Genomic DNA, 23,513 nt, shown 5'->3' on the forward strand with positions numbered 1-23,513 from the left:
TGTTGGAACTTGACAATCTTATTTTAGAGTGTCCAAGGAAGAGGAAAACTACAATTGGCAAGGAGAATTGAAAAGGAATCAATAAAAAGGACACGGTCTATCAAATTTCAAGAATGATTAAGCGCACTGTGTGGGCACAGGGATAAAAGGGACAAGCCTCAAATATACATACATCTGACATGAAAGGTGTGGCATTTTAGACCATGAGGACAGAGTCAGGTCCTGATGCGAAGGCAGATGATTCTTTACATTGCAAAAAAGGAATATGAAGTCTCCACTCTACTCATCAAAAGAATTATGAAATGAAAAATCTTTAAAAATTTTAAAAGAAAGTATTGCACAACATCTTTTTGGCTTTGATATTTGGACACATAATATATATATGTATATATATATTTGTGTATATATACATATATAATACAAAAATGTACATGCATACACATTCATGTATAATGAAATGTACAAGAAATGTATTAAAACATTTAATTTGTATTAAATTTAGACATTTAAAATGTATTAAAAATGTACTAAAAACAAATAGTACCTAGATTAGAGAAAGATATTTTTAATGCACAATGTTGGTAAGGATTTACACCCTTTGAAACAGTGAGAGGCAGAAGATTGACTCTCCAGTTTGGGACTGCCAGGTCTAATCACGACTCCAGCACTCTGGAGATGTATGTGACCTTAGGCTTAGGACTCATTTAACCTCCGGATTTTCAATTTTTGCATTTTTGTAAAAGCGGCAAGTACTACAGGATTGTGTGAGGATTAAATCAGCTGTATGTGAGGGTCGAAGAAGGATGTCTTGCATTTAGTGAGAACTCCCCAAACACCAGTCAGTCACCATTACTAACGTTATCCAGAGTATGTGGGCTGAGGGCGTGGCTCAGTGAGGGTGTGCTTGCCTAGCCTGCGTCAAGTTTGGTTTTTGAGCCCCCGCTACGTATTTTTACTCTGAATCACTAAGACTAACACGGTCCAGTGGAAAAGCAGTCATCAAGTGAATCACTAATGGGCGAGTTCCGCATGCTTAATAAACAGGATTATTCTCAGTGCCCTGAGTAATTAGAAAACCGCAAGAAGCTCAGACAACTGTAGGTGGAGAGTTCATCTCATCAGGTGACAAAGCATCGAGCAGCCTGAGACAGCAGCGACACAGAACTCTGAGAATTCCTAGGATTCCGTGAGGGCAAAGTTTCAGGATCAGCATCACAAATAGAGGCTGGTGGCACGCGGTAAACTTGACAACACATCTAACAACCCAGAACATCCATCCCTGAGGATGTTCTATAGGAACCGCTTGTGAACTGGCAAAGGACAGGTATGTGAAATGCTGCTAGCATCCGCACAGAATGGTGGGGAACACGCCAAGAGCTATGTAATCAGATTACAGAACACAACAGGGCATTCGTCACTGTAATGGAGTCATGCAATGGTGATCACACGGCTAAATTTCAAAGCTTAAAGATGGTTTTGGAAAAGGCATGTTAGAGTGTAGCATAGTGCAAACACCACTTTTGTAAATATTTCAAATATACAAGCAACATTACAGATCATTCACAGATTGGGAGTGAGAGGATAGACATGAGAACGACAAACATCAAATTCAAGATAATTGGTTTTTACTGAGGAAGCAAAAAAAAAAAAAGAAAACATACAAAGGAATGTGTTAGGGTATGAGTACACAGGCAGTTTGAAGAGCATCTGTAATTTTTAAAAATTACTTTGTAATAACAAAAATATGGCCAAATATGGCCAGGTGTGAATGTCACACTAGGGGGAGCGAGAGCTGTAATCTTCCCTGTGTATTCTTGTGTGTCTAAAATATTTCATGAAAAATAAAGAAGTAATCTTGCTAAATACTTGCAAATCTATATATACATGTGTAATTAAAAATCCTTTATTAATACCTGTAACCAAACCATTGTAGGTAATGTCTTCCACATTTAATGCCTTGCCTTGCCCCTATGCAAATGCTGAAAAGTTGCCCCTCCCATTTCTAGTCCAATATGGTTGTTAATTTTCATACAATGTCGACTTAACATGGGAAAGAAGGGCACTTTTATCCCCAAAGTTCAAAGTGAGCTCGTTTCTTCAAATTCAAACTATACGTACACATGCATAAATATTCAAGTAGTTTTTACTGTTTGAGATTTCTTTTTTTCTTTCTTTCTTTCTTTCTTTCTTTCTTTCCTTCTCTCTTTCTTTCTTTCCTTCTTTCTTTCTTATTTCTTTATAAAAAAGAAAACAAACGATCTTGTTTTCATTATACATACCAATCCAAGTTCCCACTCCTCCCCTCCTCCCATTCCTTATACACACCCTCCCACCCCACTCCCATCCGATCCTCAGAGAGGGTAAGGTACATTGCTTTGGGGAAGGTTCAAGGTTCTCCCTAATATATCTAGGCTGAGCAAGGTATCCATCCAAAGAGAATAGGTTCCCATTAAGCCAGTACATGCAGTAGGAATAAATCCTGGTGCCACTGCCAGCAGCTCCTCAGTCTGCCCCAGCCATGCAACTGTCAACCACATTCAGAGGGACTAGTTTGGTCCTATGCTTGTTCCTTCCCAGTCCAGCTGGAGTTTGTGAGCTCCCATTAGCTCCGGTAGACTGTTTCAGTGGGTGAACCCATCATGGTCTTGACCTCTTTGCTCATATTCTCATTCCTCCCACTCTTCAACAGGACTTTGGGAGCTCAGTCCAGTGCTCCGATGCAGATCTCTGCCTCTGTTTCGGTCATTTGCTGGATGAAGGTTCTATGGTGGTATTTAAGATATTCATCAGTCTGACTACAGGGCAAGTCAAGATCGAGCCCCCTCTCCTCTATTGCTTAGGGTCTTAGCTGGGGTCATCCTTGTGGATTCCTGGGAATTTCTCTAGAGTCAGGTTTCTTGCTAATCCTATAATGGCTCCCTCTATCAAGATTTTCGGTATACAAACATAAGGGCAAAATAAAACAAATGGGTGTGTAAGTGCTTGGAGCCTTTGCAATAAGCACATGTGAAGTTTGTGTAGAACTTTCCACGGCAAAACAAAGCTCGCCACTAGGCTCTTTCAGCATTTTCTTTAGTGAAGTCAGTTTTCTCCTAAAATCTGTTAGCGGGTCTCACTAATTGGGTTGATCACAAACTAGAAGGAAGCACATTTAAATTTTGTTGGAGTCCAGACCTCAGGAACTGAGCCACAAGCCATTGCATTGTTTTTTTTTAAGGCGATCAAATTCAACAAAGGGGTATAAACTTATAGCTGCTAATATTTCCTGTTGAAAATAGGGACAGGGTGATGGAGTGAGCCAAGTTAAGAAGAAGACAGTTAAGGTGACTTAGGAATGATGGGGAACTCTGCTGGAACTGGGAGGTACCACGCCCCCCCCCCCCCTTATCTCAGCTCTTCCTCATGTGTCCGCATTTCTCTCTCATGCAGGATGACTGGGCTGCAGGGCTTCAGCAGTCCCCTCGTGCTCTTACAGTCTGTGAAGCCTCCTGCACAGTGCGCTCTTTTCTGTGCCATGTTCAAAAGGAAGTATATTTGGGATGTTTGGATACCCACTCGGCATATAATCGGAAGTCCGTTGTGTTTGCCTTCCTACCAAAGACTTTCCTCATTGCGATCTGCTGCTGTACAGCAGGCCACACGCGTGGTTTGTCCTTGGATGACCTTGGCATGCTTCGCTTGACCTTCCATCTCCCTGTGGGGTAGAACGAGTTGGTGTGACCTTAGAAACAGCTGGAAATGCACCTGCACCGGCTCTGTAACTGCCTGGTTCTCAGTGCGCTTGGGTGTAAGTTACATGCACTTTTGAAAACTCAGCTCTATAAATAGACCCAAACCTATCTTACAACCCAAGGTATTTTAGGATAAATGAAATACATCTTTGAAATTGTTAAAGAGACTCCCAAGGACTAAAAATATAACCTGTCTAACCTAATATCAGGGTTACATTAGAAATGGACCCAATATGCCTAAAATTATATATAATAGATATATTGGCGATGACCCTTTTGTTCTGAGCTATTAGAAGCAAATGGCATATAAAGTAATTAAAATAGCAGAATTCTGGGAAATGGTGGAATGAGAAATTAAAAGCTGTGATAGAGTTTCACATTCCTGAGGAAATCCATTGATCATAATTAGCCCACGAGCTAAATCACAAAGAATGAGGAGATTCTAAAGTACACCTGTAACATCACAGTTATGGATAATGCCTTTTCTTCTTGCTTAATGGATATATGATTGGTTCTCAAATGCTGCTCTGCCGATATTAGAAATGGGTTTCCCTTAAAAGCCCGTTTCTGAGCTTTCAGAGCACCGAGGCATTACGGTTCTCTTTCAACGTGATGGAGATGCAATGTACGCGCTGTCAACTTAAACAGGTACTAGAACAGACAGCCGCAGGGTGAAGGGCGGAGGTCAAACAATCCGAAGTGGCTATCTATCGCAGAGATCATCAAACAGGTACGCCATCGATGGACTCAGGCGAGAACGTTGGAAATTAATCAGCTCAGACCTCAGTGTTTAGCCAGGCTGATTACCTATGCCCTGGAATGCGGACATGTGATGACGGGCCGAGAAACTGGAGTAATAGGAGTCTGGTCTCAACAAAGGCTGGAAAAAGGCAGATCAATTTGCAATATTCTCTTCTGCACACATGCAACAAAGCAGAAGCACGGAAGCGCAACATTAAGGGATGCTCCCTATGAGCTCGAGGAATCAATAACATCAGTGGCGAAGAAAAAAGTTTCTCATTCTCTCCGGTACCCCGAGGGCTTTCCTATCTCCGGGAAGTGATGAGCGGTGGTGGCCTCTGTCATGTTCCCGTCACCTACCCAGTTTCATCTCCTGCCACCTCAAGGTGAATGTTGCTAAGTATTGGCCCCAGAAAGGAAAAGTTAGGAAGTGACAGTCTCTTGTTAGGAAGAGATGCCCCGAGCTGCTGTGCAGCAGGTGACAACTGTGTCCTGTCGGGTCACAGAAGCAGACAACAAGGCAGAGTCAAAGCAGTGTGAGAAAGTGGGTTTCTTTAATTCTCAACGACACTAAAAGGGCCAGGTGATGCTCCCCGCTGTAAAATGGGAAAGGCTGCCTCCTGTTCAGGGTCCTTTCTTTTTCAAGACTTGAGTCATCTGTGAACAGATCTCAATGTGTTTGTGAGTGTGTGTGAGGTGTGAGTGTACATGTGCGTGTGTGCGCGCGCGTGTAAGTACACATATTGGGATGAGACGAAACAGGACAAGCGAGAAGGGGACTGTTGGGAGAGCATCTTCTGAGCTTGTAAGACTGTCAGCCCGATCCTTCTCTCCTCTAAATCATTTCCTGTAGAACAAGGAGATGATTATCTGACTGCTAGAGGAAAGCGAGGGGATTATATTTCATTTGGGGGTGGGAATGTAGATTTACGGCTGATGGAATTTTTTTTAAGTCAACCACCCAACAATGGCTGAGTTCACAGCATGTGGTAAAGCACTTTGTCTGTGTTTCGTGTTTTAACCAGAAGGAATTTATGGACGTCTATAGTGGTTTCGAGTCTGTCGTTAGGGGGTCAGCTCCCAAGAATGCACAGAGAGAAAAAGGCCATTTTGTACCTGCTTGACAACCATGCACTCACTATTTTTGCTTGCTACTCCGACTTAGAGAAATCTCTATACTATTAAGATGGTTGAGAGGATTCTGTTGAGGTGGAGTTGGATCCTTCACCTGGTGGAAGCAGGGAATTTGTCTTGTGTAGGATTGAGTGCCATCTGGGTGAAGCCTTGGATGGCAGGTTCCTCAGTTGGAAAGAAGGTGTATACATAACCAGACCTCCCATTGGTTTACAGAGAAGGAGGAGAAGGACCAAGTACTCCAGGATGGTCAGAGGGGTGAGAAGAGAGGTGGCATCCAGTGGGGGGTTGTTGGGATTCTGGACCCTGGAACAGCAGTAGCCTGGAGAAGTATTGGGTACCCAAGGACCTGTGAGTGGCTGGGGATACCGACTACAATGTACATTGACCCCAGTGGAGCCTAGAACATGGGTAAGACCTGCAGCAAGGGAGGGGATACATTTAACCGGGGACACTGAACGTTTGTGATGAGGACATGTACCACTGGAGAGTTTAAAAGACGAAGTGACTCATTCATTCCCTTTCCAGTCTGCTTGTGCAGCATCAAGGGAGACCAGAACCTCATGACCACACTGAAAGAGCCTGATGCATAACTTAACACAGACCTGGGCTATACCTGGAAAGAGGAACTCTCTACTGAGCAGTTTCCTCTATCAGACTAACCTATGGACAAGTCTGGGGGATTGGTGCTGCTATGCCTGGGCAGGTGGGCCTGGGAAGCAAGCCAGAAAGCTGTAGTTCTTCATAGCTCCTGATTCTGTTCCTGCCTTGAATTTCTGCTCTGGTTTCCCAGAGGATGGACTATAACGTGTAAACCAAATAAACCCTTTCTTCCCTCAAAAAAAAAAAAAAAGATGAAGTGACTCTGTAGAAATTAAAACTTATAACTAAAAAAAAAAAAACCCTCCCATCTCATTATTTTTATAAGATAAAAAGTCGCTTTAAATAATGCTCCCCTCTGTGAGATGGGGGTGATGACCCCATGGTCTTAGTGTGCCCTTTCCTTCGGTAGGTCTTCATGTTGAAAAAAAGTGTTTCAGACCTCTCCTTGGCTTGGTTTATCGTCTTGGTCCTCAGAGTTCTGCTCAACATGGGACATCAAGGGCCTGTCCGTCTCCATGCCCTGGTCTCTCTGTCAACAAGCGCAGGGGACACATTCATGCATACTGTCTTGTTTGTGAGCTCTGAATTATTCTGATATTAACAGCCATGCTGCATAGCTTGCTGATCCGAAACCTGCAGGCATTAAAACTTTCGAGTCTTTTTCACAGCAACGGCCAGAAGCCAGTTTTTCTGTCCTTTGGGAAATGTGACTTTGCGAACTGAAACCAGAGCTTACGCCTTCCTGATGCCTTTTCCCTCATTGAATCCTGATTGTATTCACTACAGCTCTGATACGGAATATTACTTTAATTATTTTTTATTTTAATATGATTGGTCATTAAAAAGAACTCATGTGACTTTACTCACAATGGCTTTGTTATTTTGTTTGATTTAACTCTTATGCATGTGGAAAGAAGCTGCATTCATTAAACAGATAAACCTTGCATTCTAGTTTTAAAGTAACACACTTCAGGATTAATTTTGAAATTTTATTTTTATTTCCCGTGTTCGAATGTTTGTCTATTTGTCATGTGTGCAGTGCCCATGGAGGCCCAAAGAGGGTGTTGGGTCCCCTAGGACTGGAATTAGAGATAATTGTCAGTTACTATGTGAAAATCAAACCCTGGTCCTTTGGAAGAGGTCCACTGAGCCCTCTCTCCAGCCCCAGAGTCTTTATTTTAATCGCAACAATCTTCAAAATGAAATATGGTTGCTTAATATTTCCTCATGTGGTTTTCTGCTTATGCCATAGCAGTACTCTAGGGCTGGACAGTCAGATGCTTCCTATATTTAAATTACTATAGATGTGTGTGTGTGTGTGTGTGTGTGTGTGTATTTTTTAATTCTTTGTATATGTTATTTTCCTCTGGCAAATTTCTAGTAGAAAGTCTAGGTACACATTTACTAGGTGAGAGGTAGGTAAGTAACCTTTTATAGCTGCATAAATACAATGTCAGTGACTTTCCTAAACCCAATGGCAGTGCCACAGAAACCATGACAATTTTCTTGAGTCTTCATCTTTACCTGAGATGGCAAAGCCAAGGCTGTTTCTTTGTTATTTAAGTAACAATTGCAAAACTCAATACAGGGTTATTCTGTCAGCATTTCTTCCTTTGGTACTCAGAGGAGGAGAGCATCTTGTGGCAGGGGAGGCAGAAAGCTCTCCTGTTGCATCCCCGCTCGCAATCCACAGTGAAGTCTGAGCGAATGTGATGTGTTCTGAATTCTGTCACATTTATCTGACATTCGTTAGCTTCATTTAAAAGAAGGTCGTGTGGGATGAGTTTGCTGCTGGCGAATCGTCCCAGACTCCAAGAGCTACCCACCTTCTGAATACCTGCGACATTTCCCATCACACCTGGAAAGATAACCCTAAAAGTCACGGGGAAGCACAGATGACCCAGAGTAGTCAAGGTAACCTGAACAAAAAGGAACAAGGCGGTGACATCGTGACGACATTTGGAGGGAAACTGCAGAGACTTAGCATCTGACACAGCATGGACTTGGCAGGAGAAGCCCCTACTAGTGGAACAGGAGGATAGAGGCCACGGAAAACCACCTCTCCGTCTGCTGTTGACCGATTCTCAGTTATGGTGCCACAGGTCAGGCTTCTCATTACAGGGGCAGATAACCACTTGCAGGAACAGGTGATGTTTGACTTATGGTTCCAGAGGCTCCAGTCTGTGGTTTCCTTGCTGTAGGCCTGCAGTCAGAGTTGACATGGTGGGGAGCCAATGGTGGCCCAAAGTAGTTCATTTCAAGGAAGACAGGAAGCGGAGAAGCTGGAAGGGGCAGGACAAAACCCGGCTTTCCAAAGACGCAGTCTTTCCTCCAGCTACCATCAAACGGATTTCTTGTACCTTCCTGAATAATGTCTGACCCCAGCTGAGAGCCAGGCCTTCAAATACGAACCTGTGGAGGACATTTCATATCCAAACCACAGTGGACAGCAGCCCTGTCGATGAAAGAGGCTGGGAAAAGGGTGTGTATTTTAGTCTGTTCATCTGGCACATGCCAGGCCTGGGTTCTATCCTCTAGCATCACAGTAAAAGTAAGAAAAAAAGAAATAACGAGGGAGGCACACACACACACACACATACACACACAGATGACATACAGACACACACACATACACACAGAGATGACATACAGATACACACACAGATGACATACAGATACACACACACAGATCACATACAGATACACACACACAGATGACATACAGATACACACAGAGATGACATACAGATACACACACAGAGATGACATACAGATACACACACAGATGACATACAGATACACACACAGATGACATACAGACACACACAGAGATGACATACAGATACACACACAGATGACATACAGATACACACACAGATGACATACAGATACACAGTGATGACATACAGATACACACACAGAGATGACATACAGACATACACACACAGATGACATACAGATACACACACAGATGACATACAGATACACACACAGAGATGACATACAGATACACACACAGATGACATACAGATACACACACAGAGATGACATACAGATACACACACACAGATGACATACAGATACACACACAGAGATGACATACAGATACACACACAGAGATGACATACAGATACACACACAGATGACATACAGATACACACACAGAGATGACATACAGACACACACAGAGATGACATACAGACATACACACACAGATGACATACAGATACACACACAGAGATGACATACAGATACACACACAGAGATGACATACAGACACACACAGAGATGACATACAGACACACACAGAGATGACATACAGACACACACAGAGATGACATACAGACATATACACACAGATGACATACAGATACACACACAGAGATGACATACAGACACACACAGAGATGACATACAGACATACACACACAGATGACATACAGATACACACACAGAGATGACATACAGATACACACACAGAGATGACATACAGATACACACACAGATGACATACAGATACACACACAGAGATGACATACAGATACACACACAGAGATGACATACAGATACACACAGAGATGACATACAGATACACACACAGAGATGACATACAGATACACACACAGATGACATACAGATACACACACAGAGATGACATACAGATACACACACAGAGATGACATACAGATACACACACAGATGACATACAGATACACACACACAGATGACATACAGACACACACAGAGATGACATACAGATACACACACAGAGATGACATACAGATACACACAGAGATGACATACAGATACACACAGAGATGACATACAGATACACACACAGATGACATACAGATACACACACAGATGACATACAGATACACACACACAGATGACAAACAGATACACACACACAGATGACATACAGACACACACACAGAGATGACATACAGATACACACACAGATGACATACAGATACACACACAGAGATGACATACAGATACACACACACAGATCACATACAGATACACACACAGATGACATACAGATACACACACAGAGATGACATACAGATACACACACAGAGATGACATACAGATACACACACATGCACAGATGACATACAGACACACACACATGCACAGATGACATACAGATGCACAGACAGAGAGAGACAGAGAGAGGCAAAGAATGCACTGTCTGATCCTTGTTTTCACAGCTCCAGGTGGCATGTTTAGCATGCACTCTCTATTATGCAGTTAGGCAATTCAGCTGATGTTTGCTGAGGGCTGTCTGTGCATCAAATACTCAGGTAAAGTAAGAACAAGATGGATGCATCTTGTTCCATGCACTCACGGACGAGTCTAATGGAGGAAGACAGTTGGTCAATAGTTACAAAATCTCAGGTTTGTATAAATACAGAGTGTTAGCTGAGGTATCACAGTCTAGTGGAACTGTTCTGAGGGGTCGTGGAAGGCTTTTCAGGAGTTATCTAAAACGGACAGAGTGGTGGGGCAGAGGTGAGGGTGGGGTGGGGTGAGGGTGGAGCAGGGGTGAGGATGGGGCAGAGGTGGGGGTAGAGTTAGGGTGGGGTAGGGTGGGGAGTGGGGCAGGGATAAAGTGGGGTGAGGGTGGGACAGGCGTGGGGGTAGAGCAGGGGTGAGGTTGGGGTGGGGTGAGGGTGGAGTAGGGGTGAGGATGGAGTGGGGTGAGGATGGGGCAGAAATGAAGATAGCTTGGGAGTGAGAGTGGGGCAGGTATGAGGGTGGGGCAGGGGTGGGAGTGAAGCAGGGGTGAGGGTGGGGCAGGGGTGGGAGTGAAGCAGGGGTGAGGGTGGGGCAGGGGTGGGGTGAGGATGGGGTGGGGTGAGGGTGGAGCAGGGGTGAGGATGGGGCAAGGGTGGGGCAGGGGTGAAGATGTGGCAGGGGTGGAGCAGGGGCAAGGGTGGGGCAGGGGTGGGGAATTCTGAACAGCATCTGGAAATACCGTGCTCTGCTCCAGAGAAGGCGTGCCACAGTGAGACCTGAGAAGGCAGACAAGTCAAACGCATGGATCTTAAGCATTGGTGTACGTTGAAGCACTGTGAGGGGATTTGGTTTCTATCAGAAATCAAGGGGAAGCCCCTTGAGGTCACAGAAAATGGAACAGTCTTGCAAGTTTACAATGATCACGCATATTTCCATTAACAACTGAACAATAGGAGCAACACGTTGATCCCCTTTGCTTTACCAAATGTACAAACGAGTTGGGTCTGTTCTGAGTTGATCCTCAGGATGTTTTTTCCTTGAGCCCATCCTACTTCTGGATGAATACTCTACTCTGGTCTTTGCCCTTGAAATCTTGAGCAGGTGGTTTCTGGGGTCCAGACCAGCGATGAGGAAATGGCTTTGAAGTAAGTAGCTGTCCCTTGGCCAGGGCAGCCTCGGGAGCACATGCTGGGTGGTTGCAGGCTGTGAACTAGCCTCGTGTAGGTATGTAGGTATCTGTAGTTATGTGTGTAGTTGTGTGTGTAGGTATGTAGGTATCTGTAGTTATGTGTGTAGTTGCGTGTGTAGGTATGTAGGTATCTGTAGTTATGTGTGTAGTTACGTGTGTAGGTATCTGTAGTTACGTGTGTATGTATCTGTAGTTATGTGTGTAGTTGCATGTGTAGGTATCTGTAGTTGCATGTGTAGGTATCTGTAGACACTGCAGTTATGCCAGTCAGCCTGTCTCTAGAGATCACCATAGAAGCCAAATAGATTCTATTCCTTTATTGGATATATTTGTTCATAGATATTATTTGGTTGGTGTAGTTGGCTGTTCCTAGGCCTCAGAGTTCCTGAGTGGTATCAGAAGCCAGGTGTTGAACTCTTGATTAACATCTGGCAATGAATTCAAGGCCTTGCTCATGCCTGAGTATAGTACGTATATACTAACAGCAGCGAAGACAACCACTACTGTTCTTTTCCGCCCCACCGCCATCAGGTGTAATTTGCCAGACCCTGCTAGCTGCATAGAATTCCTCTAGGTTTTACAATGGACCCGGCAAGGTAGGTATTCATATTGCTGTCATCGGCCGTATCAGTAGGCTCCCAGAAGAAAACAGATGGCCTACTTAAATGAGGATAATTTGTGATAAGTTTAATAAGGGGCCTATTTACAAAAGTGTGATTGGGGTGAGGGAAATCCCCAGCACGATGTGCCTGGGGTGGGGAACAGTAAGCCTCTTTGTTACAGGAGAAGAATGGAGTGGGAGGGGGGTGAGGAGATGCGGGGAGCACAGAGTAGGCTGCTTGAGGATGCTACAGCAGGAGCTGAGCCTTTCTATAAAGAGATAAAGTCGCCCCCCCCCCCCACCCTGCCCCAATCTTGTAACAATGAAGCAAGGCAGTAAATATTCCAAGATCACCTTTCCCCATCCCTGCCATCACTCAATGAGAAGCCAGAGGCAGGGAAGCTTGTTTATGAGTTCCATGCTCCTAGCTGTGCAAGGTGGAGGGGACAAGCACAGGGAGTGAGCAGAAAGCATCTGGCCAGCACACAGGCCAACTTGGTTCCCAAGGCAGGAGTCAGCGCTCTGCCTTCCTTACTCCAGTCTCCACTCCAGATGATGAGGATTTCAGCATGCAGGTATTTGGTCCATGATACAGGTGATCTTTCAGCTGCCTTGCCTCCTCTATAAAATCCCTCCCTCTTTCCCCTGATTTCCATGGCCACATTCCCAACCGCATCACCATGAGACCCGTATAATCACTGAGAACCCTAGGGCAGGGATCCCTTGCTCATTGTTTGCTTCAGTACTGTGTCTTCTCTTCCTCCTTTCTCCAGGTCGACTTCTTTGTCATTAGGATCACTCTCTGCTACATCATCAGGTTTTGCATCGTCTGGCTCATCCCACCACAGGGTAACACCCAGTTTTGGCTGATGTCGCCCAATTATCCCTTCCATGCCTATACTTGAGTATTTCAACTTTGATGGAAAATGTACAATTTGAACCAGTGACCCTCATGTTAAGATCATGCAGACTGAAGTTCCTTGAAAAAACAAGCAACCCGCCCTTATGTTCAAGATTCTATAAGGTTGGTTGACTGATTGGGATTTGTTGGTGGCAGACTTACAACACCGTCTTTAACTCCCTGAATAGTCATTTACCACTCATGACTTTCTGGTAGTGTTCAACACAGAATTTGCCTGACCAGACCTTCGGTGCTTTCTCATTGGTTCCCTCCCAGAGGACCTCTCTTTGTATTTTCCTCAGAAAACAAACCCAGCCAATCAAAAATTTCCCCAGCTTCTGCCCACTTCAATCTCTCCACCCATCTGTTTCTAGGCATGTGCCTTCTGTCTTCCCTCTTGTTACCTGAAGTGTTGTAGACTGTTTCAAGTTAGCTTATTCACATGGCTCCTGGTCCTGTCCATCCTTTCTCAAAGACTGCTGGCTGCAGCATTCTCTCTTTTCTGTGTGGCCTTTCCTCTAACGTGTCATCCCACAAGCATCTAAACATGCACAAGGGGAGTTTTAACCTTAAAAAGAAAACCCCACACAGAAATGAACGTGCTCTCCTTCCTGTTAGCACATCTGCCTCCTTTCTGTGTTCATCTACCTGCCAAGTGTCTCGATGTCCTCTGCACTTGTCCTTTGTAGCTCCAGCGATTCTGGATCCTGCTTCTCCACGGACATCAAAATGACCTTTGAGTTTCCGGACCCAGCAGCTGGCCTTCCCTTTGTCCCACAGCCTCCTTTGGCAAAGCAACCACGCCCCTTACACTCCTTGCCTTGAAAAAGATCCCACCTTTCCAGGTTAGCTGCTTTCCTGGCTTTCCTCCATACTGCTAACTCAGTCTTGCCTCCTTTGCTGGACTCTAAAAGATGGTACGCCCAGGCCTTTCACCACAGTCTTGTTCTGCTCTGCAGTGAGGGCACTGGGAAAATGCTTTTTACCACATTTTATCAATTTATCTTCTTTGTGTGTGTGCACTTGTATGTATGCGTGTGTGCGTGCATGTGCATGTGTGGGGAGGCTGGAGTGGATATTGGGAGTCGTCTTCATTCTTCCACCTTATTCTTTGAGGCGGGATCTCTCAAACAAACCTAGAGCTCATCAGTAGGACTGACCTCACCTGCAGCTTGCTCTAGGCATCCCATCTCTGCCTTTTGAGACTGGAATTAGAAGCTGGCTGCTGGTTTTAGGGATTTGAATTCCCGTCTTCTTGCTTGTGTAGAATGTACTTTAATCACCACCGTCTTGCCAGCTCCCCAAATAAGTCTTAAGAGTCACAATCTTACTATGTAACCCAGGCTGGCCTTGAACTTGTACTCTTCCTGCCTCCCCTTATTGAGTGCTGGGATTATAGACAAGTGCCACCATTCGGGTTTTTTGTTGGTTTGTTTGTTTTGCTACAGCTTTTTTCTTGTTGTTTTTTTCGAGACAGGGTTTCTCTGTGGTTTTGGAGCCTGTCCTGGAACTAGCTCTGTAGACCAGGCTGGTCTCGAACTCACAGAGATCCGCCTGCCTCTGCCTCCCGAGTGCTGGGATTAAAGGCGTGCGCCACCACCACCCGGCTTTTGCTACAGCTTTTATCTCTACTTCACACTGGTCCCTGAGGTTCTATATCCACTGGTCACTCTTCTATTACGTAACTAACAGGCATCTCTGGAGACTCTGTTGAGTAACTTTCTAAACACAAATTATCTTCTTGAACATACACCTATTTTGCACATTGCAGCCCATATGGGTGAGCCCTGAAGGTTTGTTTCTAGTCGTGGTGTGAGAACAGAAGTGGTACGTGGTATTTGTAGGCTTGGTACCTTGCTATGCTCAGCGTCGTTCAAGGGACTGGCCTGCCTGGGAAGGCTAGGGAATAAAGAAAAGACAAACACACAGACAAAAGACACAGAGAAGCTAGGATCAGGTGGACAAGGCTATCTGATGGAGAAGCCCCAGTACTCTAGAAACTCAGTTTATTGCATATAGTTGAGCAGGGAGGCGGGATTATTGTACCCAGCTGAACAAGAAGACAAGTTTAGCTGATCTCTGCAGGGGAACAGTCTTCAGCCTGCAAACATCCATCTGAGGAGCAGGAAAACGGTGGACATTTTTTGTATGTACTATCAACATTTGCACATGGGCCATTTGCCTCTGAGTCTCACTTAAGGAAGGCTTTGCCATGGCCTGAGTCATTGCAGTCCTTGACAGAGTTGTGCCCGTGCTCACTAAGGACTTCACTCACACCCTATGGTCCATGACACACCCCCATCCCTTGACTTTTCTTGTTCCTTCCATTGTATAGATTAAAGAGTATGTATGTGCGTAATGACACCAAAAGCAACTGTTGATGATGGAGAGGCCTCAGCAGGGAAGGACACTGCATCTTTATTCACCGTTTAGAGGAGAACTGCCTACTGACAAGGGATGTCTGCTCTGTGTCCTGCCTGAACAAACAAACAAACAAACAAAAAAAAAAACCAAAAAAACCTAAAGACTTAGTGCATGAAGCCACAGTACTCTTGTGTTTGTAAGAGTAGCTAACACGACCTTGATGACTAATTAATGAATAGCATCAAGAACTTTGATTCTCTTTATACCAAGCTTGCGCCTGTCCTAGTCTGGCAAATCTAGCACAGGGTGCTGGCATCCCACAGATGCTCGGGAGACGGAGGGTGTTTAGCGCACACCGAGTTTTTGCAAACACCTGCTGAATGGATACATCTAATCCTCCCGTAAAGCTTAGAAATCTGTTTCAGTGGATTCATGTGCTTCTCCCCACCTCCACCATAGCATCTCAGTTCAAACACGTGCCTTCTCATGAAGCCCTTGCCACCCAGGCCTCTCTTCTGCTGGAGAACACATCGACTCTAGTTCCTTACTCTGCTTGAAATGATTTTCGGTTCTTTCCCCATGTCCAGCCCCCTCGTCTTGTCAGGCCCATCTTAAATGTTACCTCCTCAGAGGGATCGTCTCTGGCCAGTCTACACCCCCCACTGTGTGTTTACAGCACTCTCCTTTATCCTTGCCCACACACTTGGAATTGACCCTTCTGTACTACTGTCTTAAGGTTTTCCCTCCATGTTTATAAGGCGAGAGAGGAGAAACTTTGTTTGACCTATGTAAAGGACTGTCCTCCAAGTTGCCATCTTCAGGGGGTTCTTCTACACTGCCATAGGGAAGTCATCATCCCCGCCCAGTGCAGCCCTTCCAGAGTGGGGCTTTAAGGTCACCTGTGCTCCTGCTGGTAACCCCTCACTCATGGCTCTGTAAGAAAGCCTCAAGTTGTCCACTGCCTCTGAACTCTCGTGAATCATACCTCAGGTTTTCCTTGGGCCCTTAGGAGGAGGGGGTAAATGTTGTTCATGTTTTTGCCCAGGCAAAGAATCTTATCAACCATACTGAATCCCCAGGAGAGGAACGGTATTGAGCTCTGAGTACGCGGCGTACTGTGGGCTTCAGAAAAGCGCAGACACTCTCCCGAGCTTCTGCAAACTCTGAAGCAATGTTGCTGCTAATCTATTCAAGGTTCACACATGACCTAGAGAGGAGTGTTGCTAAGACAGATGCTGTGGACAGCCGTTATTATTTTAAGACCTTCGAAATTTCTACAAAAATGTTTCACTTCAGAGAAAGCGCAAACAGAATAAGCACATAGAAAATGGGGGTACTCTGCCAACCCTGAGCGGCCACTCACATTTGGTGTGTTTCTGAGTATTTGTGCACATCTAAGCAAAAGTGGCATAGTCTGACGACAGTGGAATATTGGACATGTTCCTTCACCGTGTGTTAATTGTGCTCGACGGGCACCTCCTTGGGGGACGCTTTAGCGGAGTTCCAGGCCCAGGGGTAGATACTCCTTGAGAAAGTGTGTTTGGGTCTGCAAAATAGACTTGGCCTCCGGTCACAGCTTTGCCCCTTACAGGCATTAGATGATGCCCATTTATCATCGCTCTGGTCTTGAGGGTGAGAGGGAAAGGCAAGGGATGCTGAGCTGTTGCAGAATCTGGTGACTCAGCTGCTTCGGCGGTGACAGGCTAATGTGTCCCGGCGGCGGCTTGCAGACTGGTGGTCATGTAGCTGACCTCCACCGTGTGCGATAAAAACAGGCCTTTTTTTTTTTTTTAAAAAAAAGACATAACCCCTAAGGTGAGATGGGCCCAGGATGGCTGCATTCTTCTTGCCTTGGCACCTGGAAAACGGGGCTTTACTAAAGCTCCCAAGAGAAGACATGAAGCGATGGCCCAGCCATGACTTAGTTCTCACGTGTTGTGTCTGTAAATCCCAGGGCAACATAAAAGACCCGAGACAAGAGAAGGGCACATGGTACCATGCTCAACACCAGGGAACTAAAAGCATAGTTTGGCTTTTTCATGCTCTATTTCAGTGACTTACTTTCAGACGCACAGTGCTTGACTCTGGTTTTGGTCCCAGCTCTTGGTGCTACGTACCCAGACCCTTCCAGGTGAAGCCTACCTGCAAATCTCTTTTGTAGCCCTGAAGGCCCTTTCGGTGAGATAGGATGTGCCAGGAGAAACCATGCCCCGCCCCTCAAACACACACACACCAGTCTCCAGAGTGTGAAAGTGTGTGACTTCCTAGGGCTGCAGATACTGTCAGGTGAAGGATCCTGAGGTGAGATTACCAGGATCACTCCAGTGCAATTGCCAGGGTCCTTTGGAGAGAGGAGGCAGGGTGGAGTCAGAAACAGATGCTTGGATGGAAGGCGAAGGCAGAGGAGAGGGGATGCTCTTCATATTGCTTAGAAAGCAGGAAGTGGTCATAAACCAAGGAATATGAGTGGTCTCGAGAAGATAGAAAAAGCTAAGAAATGTAGATTTTTCCTTGATACTTCTAAGTGAAAGGCAACTCATAGACCTGTTTTAGACCTCTGGGTTTCATGTATTCTTCTCCTCCCCTTCTCTACCTTAGCCTGCTTGTGTGTGCATGTGTGTGTGTGTGCGTGTGTGTGTGTGTGTGTGTTGTATGTGTGAGCTTGTTTAACCCAGGGACCTGCATATGCTATACTAGTATTTTAGCACCAAGTTACCCTCTGACCCCGTTTTGGACTTCTGATCTCCCAAACCGTGCTATTCTAAATTTGTGCTATATTGGGAGCCGCTGAATTCATGGCAGTTTATACGGCAGCCATGGGAGCTGCACACACGTGGTTACTGTAATTGAGGGAAACTCTAGGTCAGAATTCATGCCAAGTCTGCTCATCGGTAGGCGGTGCCCAGGGCTTTGATTTGAGAGCGATTCTGAGGGTTTTACTGATGGAGGATACCACCGTCATCCATCAGCAACCTGCTTTGGTTCAGGATACGCCTCTGTATCTAAGACCCAAATCTTTGGGGGATGAGTGAAGATATAATACACAGCGTTTAAAAACTGGCTCTTTTGCCGTGTTGAAAGATGAGCCCCCCCACACAGGATGGTGGAGTGTGCTTCGGTGGTCTGCGCAGCTCAGGCTGCTTGGCAGGGGTGCTGCTGGCTTTCCCTGGTTCCACTTGTTTAGCGACTCCACTGACTTGCATGTTTGGAAGTTTGATGCCCCTCTATCCATAAGAACCAAATTAAGCAAAAGTTATTTTGAGGTAGATTGAAGAAACGACTCAGGGTTTAAAAGACAGAAAAGGGTGATTTCACTTATAAAAATAGACGCCTGGAAGGCTTAGTGAAACCAGGCACAGACAGATCTCTTTCTCTCCCTTCCACTCTTCATGCCCTTTGCCCTGCTCCCTGGTACATCTGTTCAGGGGCTTTGAACACATAACACCCATGTCAGGCTGTCAGAGTCTCCGGTGCAGCGCTGTGCATGTTTGAATCACGAGTCATGAGTTTAGGACTGTGTTAGTGAAGTTACAACCAAGACCCGTTGTTTGTCATTAACAGCTCGGATGCTACTTCCGAGCACCTCTTGGGTCCACAGAGGACACTTGGCAGCTGCGGGACATAATTATGGCTTTTCTGAATATCTTTCAGGCATTTGGATCTGTGGCTCCCTCCTTGGATTGCTCCCCTGCTAACTAATATGTTACTGGCTCGACGCAATTGACAGCTGGCTCTGCCTGTGGCTAAAAGCCCACCTCTGGGGCTGTCTCAAAATGGGGCTAATGAGGGGCCGTATGAGTTCTCGGAGTTTCCTAGGCATCAACTACCTGGGAGCAAAATGTGTGTGAGGCCCTGGTGTGCCAACCAGGGGTCTCAGCGCACAGTTGGATGCACCAAAAGAACCAATTATTCTTCTTGGTAGAGTATGGGGATTCTTTAGCTAATTTTTAATGTAATTAAAACAAAACAAAGCAAAACTAAGTGAGAGCATTTCTGAGCCCCAGAAGAGAAATGTTCAGAAGAGCACAAAGTTGCTCTTTCTCCTGGAAGGACGTCCGGTCCTCTTCAGCTTGATCACCGATGTTCCCACACATTGTTAAGAGAAGTCACAGAGCTGGTAATGGGGCTTAAGCGAAAGCTGCAGATTGTTGTGCGGAGATGACTCCATAGTTAATCATATCATGTGTTTTCCCAACGGGAATCAAAGGCTCAACAAGGGCACTTTCTTATCTTATTATCAGAGAGTTCAAAACCAGAGCCCACATCGCCCAAATTCTCAATAGGGAAGGGACAGCATCTAAGAATGGGAGATTTCCACCCAGATAGCCAGAGTCTTATGGGCAGGGATCGGGTTTGTTTATGTCTGCATCCCTGCCACCTGGTACCAGGCAGTAGGGAGAGACTCAGTCAATGCTTGTGAGATGAAGGAGCAGGTGAGCTAAGCAATGCTTCACACACAGTTCAGGTGAGAGAGACGGAAGCACTGTTCACACCCAGAAGCCAGGAGCCAGGACAGGCCAGCTTTGTCATTGCTCTTGTTTAAACTACCTTTAGCAATCTCGTGTGTGTGCGTGCGTGCACACGTGCGTGCCTGTGTGTTTTGTAATTATATTAATGACAGAGTTCAAATGCATAAAGATCTGTGTACTTCTGTAGAGTTATGGGTTTGAACATGGAAGTCAGTCACCACATGTAACTGGCAAGCCCTGTGGTCAGTTTGAGCTGAGACGTGCTGTAAGTGTGGAATACACCTGGAATTTCAAAACAGCGCAAGGAGGGGAATGTAAAACGGCACATCAATTATTTAAATATTAAACAACTATTGAACTATTGGCTGCATGTTGAAATGGGCAAGGCTATAGAAAAATTGTGTTAAATATATTTTGTGCCTGCATGTTCATGTGTATGTATGTGTGTGCATGTATGTGTGTGTGTATGGGTGGGTGGAGCCCCTTGGGTATTGTTTCCCAGGCTCCATCATCAGAGTTAACTTCAGCAGTCAGCTTGAGAGTTGGGAAGAGGAACCTCAACTGAGGAACCAGACTTGTGTGGGGGTGGGTGGGTGTGGGTGAGGGTGTGTTCTATCAGACTGGCCTGTGGGTGTGTCTGTGGGGGGCGTGTTCTATCGGACTGGCCTGTGGGCGTGTCTGTGGGGGCGTGTTCTATCATACTGGCCTGTGGGCGTGCCTGTGAGGGGCGTGTTCTATGAGACTGGCCTGTGGGCGTGTCCGTGGGGGAGCATTTTCTTGATTGCTGGCGGATGTAGGAGGGACCAGCCCTCCGTGGGCGGTACCATTCCAAGGCAGAGGTAGGTCTGGGTTGTTTATTTTTTTTAATTTATTTATTTATTAAAGATTTCTGTCTCTTCCCCGCCACCGCCTCCCATTTCCCTCCCCCTCCCTCAATCAAGTCCCCCTCCCTCGTCAGCCCAAAGAGCAATCAGGGTTCCCTGCCCTGTGGGAAGTCCAAGAGGTCTGGGTTGTTTAAAAGAAAGACAGTTGAATAAGTCACAGGAAGAAAGCAGTATTCCTCCATGGTTATGCTTCAAGCTCCTGCCTTGAGTTCTTGCCTTGGCTTCCCTCAATTATGGACTGTACCCTATAAGTCCAAAATACCCTTTCCTCCTAAATTGCTTTTGGTCATGTCTTTTCTTTTTTCCTTTTTCATTTTCCAATTGCCGGCCTGGAGCTCACTGGGTAGGCAGTAGGCTAGGCTAAGTGGCTGCTAAACTCCAGGAAGCTGCTTATCTTACATTCTCTGTGCTTGGATCAGAAGCGAATGACCATGGTTTTGTTGTTGTTGTTTGTTTGTTTTAAATGTGGGTTCTAGACATTGAACTTGGGTCTTCATGCTTGCCTGATAAGCACTCTCCTGAGTCAGCTATGACCTACCCCCTAAATATGTTATTAAAAGTAATTTCTCTGTTTTAAAACCAACTTTTGAAACGTGACCCACCTTTGCCTTCCACACCGTTTCTTTCTAACAGCCCCTGCCGTGGAGAGCTCCTGAGCGTCTTTGATGAGCAAATGGACTGGGGTAAGAGGTTATTAGCCAAGATGGTTCTAAAAAGTTCTCTGCTAATGCATCAGCTAGTTAAATGAGTCTTAAGTAAATAGCCAAAGGATCACAATTAAGAGGCACTTTGGAGCAGATGCGCCTGCTTAGTTCTGCCCCACTGGCAAGCTCACGAGAGGCTGACTCTCAGAAGGACTCAGAGATGCGGGGCAGCTCTTGAAGTCAGCCTTGTGGGAACCCACCTTCTATGCCCCAAACCTTTGATGTTCGGGGCTGGCGTCACAAGATGACAGTCAGGTACAATGCTCCCCGCCGATGTGTGCACGAGCCATCTGCATCTGTATTCTGGAAAGTCAGTTTGCTGATTTCCTAAGTTCGGGCCAGTTCCAGGCTCTCTGCTTTGTCCCCTCTCTCTTCTACACCCTGGTACACCATCTTCCACAGAGGCAGCCGGCCAGGGGCTTGGCGACACCCACCGCAGGGTGAAGGACACAGTGGAATCCCACCCTACTCTCCCTACAATGCCCTGGGAGGAATGGAGCTGTGTTTCGCTGTGAGCCAGCCAAAGGTCCTTGCAGCCTCAAGCTTAAGTTCATTTTGCTCTTGCTGAGTGTAAAGGGACGGTGACCCCCAAAGTTTTCATTGTGAGACTGGTCGTACTTGTTCAGTCTCAGTTAGGGTGCTGCTTCTTCACAGAGACCTTCCTATGCCCCTAGTCGGTCTACCTGTGAGAGTCCATTGGATACCTGTTAGTCTTTTGGGGTCATTTGTTTTGATTTGCAATTACTGTACTCACTTGCTCTTAATTAATCCCAGACTTATGGCTGTTCCCATTCACTTCTGTAGCCCCGTCACCCACCCCTCCAAACCTGTTTTTTGAATGAATAACTGAAAGGAAAGTTTGGTGTGTCCAGCAACGGGAATTAAATTTCATCTCTAGAAATGGCCACTGGTTTCCCCAGACAGGAGTCCTAACTGGGAGTAAATCTGTCCCTCGACAGTGTTCACAGGAGGCCTATTTAGGCAGAAATACACAGAAGGTAATTGTCTAAGTCCTCCTCAGTCTGGGCACACACATGTGGGGAAGTGGCTAGGTGATGAGGGCAGCTTGGTATGCTGGACTTCCGCTCACACACAGAGCTGCTGAGTTAAAGGTGATGAGGCTCCCAGTGTCTCTGGTGCAGGGATTCGTCTACATTCAAAATATTTAAAATGACTTACTATTTTGGAGGTCACAAAGAGATGCTACTAGTGCTCTGCTTAATTCTAACATAACTTAGCCCCCATTTCCTCCCAGAAGTGATGTCAGATAGTTTCAAAACTGAGAAGGAGTGGGGTGGCCTTTGTTTTGGGTGTTGTACCTAGGAGCTTTCCCACAGGCATGGAGATAAAGGAAGCTGCTTGCAGTTTTCCAAACCCAGAACTGTGTGGCTTGTGCAGACAGAGGCTTGTCACAGGCAATGGCTTTTCTGAGGGGGCATATGGCCCTTTCAAGATGCTGTTACTGCCTGAGTCAGGAAGATCCAGGGGGCAGTGTTGGAGGAGGGATTGGGTATGGTGGTGGGCAGAAGTCTTGGTGTCGTTGGTCCTAGCATGCCTGGGTGGCTTGAGCTGACACCGAACACAGACCCACATGGTTCTTCCTTCTCTGGGACGGCAGGAAAGTTGAGTCAGGTTCTGGACATTGCGTCTAGCTTACTAAAGTCCAACCAGAGATGACAGATCAGACTCGGTGTTACCTTTCAGGGCTGCCAGACCATCTCAGTACACACTAGGGGGAACTGATATCCCGTAGCACTGGTAAGACCATTCAAGGCCACACCAGTGTGCATCTGGTAGAGTTCTCCAGTGCCATGGGGGACCGTGCAAGTGACCACAGAGCAAACAATGCAGCGACAGAGCCACATATTCCTGGGAGAGTGGCCGAAGGAGAAAGCCTTGATGCTGGTGATGGGAGCTAAGTGCATCTCTCTGGGTGCTTCAAAGTGA

The sequence above is a fragment of the Microtus oregoni genome, unplaced genomic scaffold, assembly GCF_018167655.1.
Source record: "Microtus oregoni isolate MIOR12 unplaced genomic scaffold, Mior012 000019F_ref0000042, whole genome shotgun sequence".
In the NCBI taxonomy this organism is placed as follows: Eukaryota; Metazoa; Chordata; class Mammalia; order Rodentia; family Cricetidae; genus Microtus; species Microtus oregoni.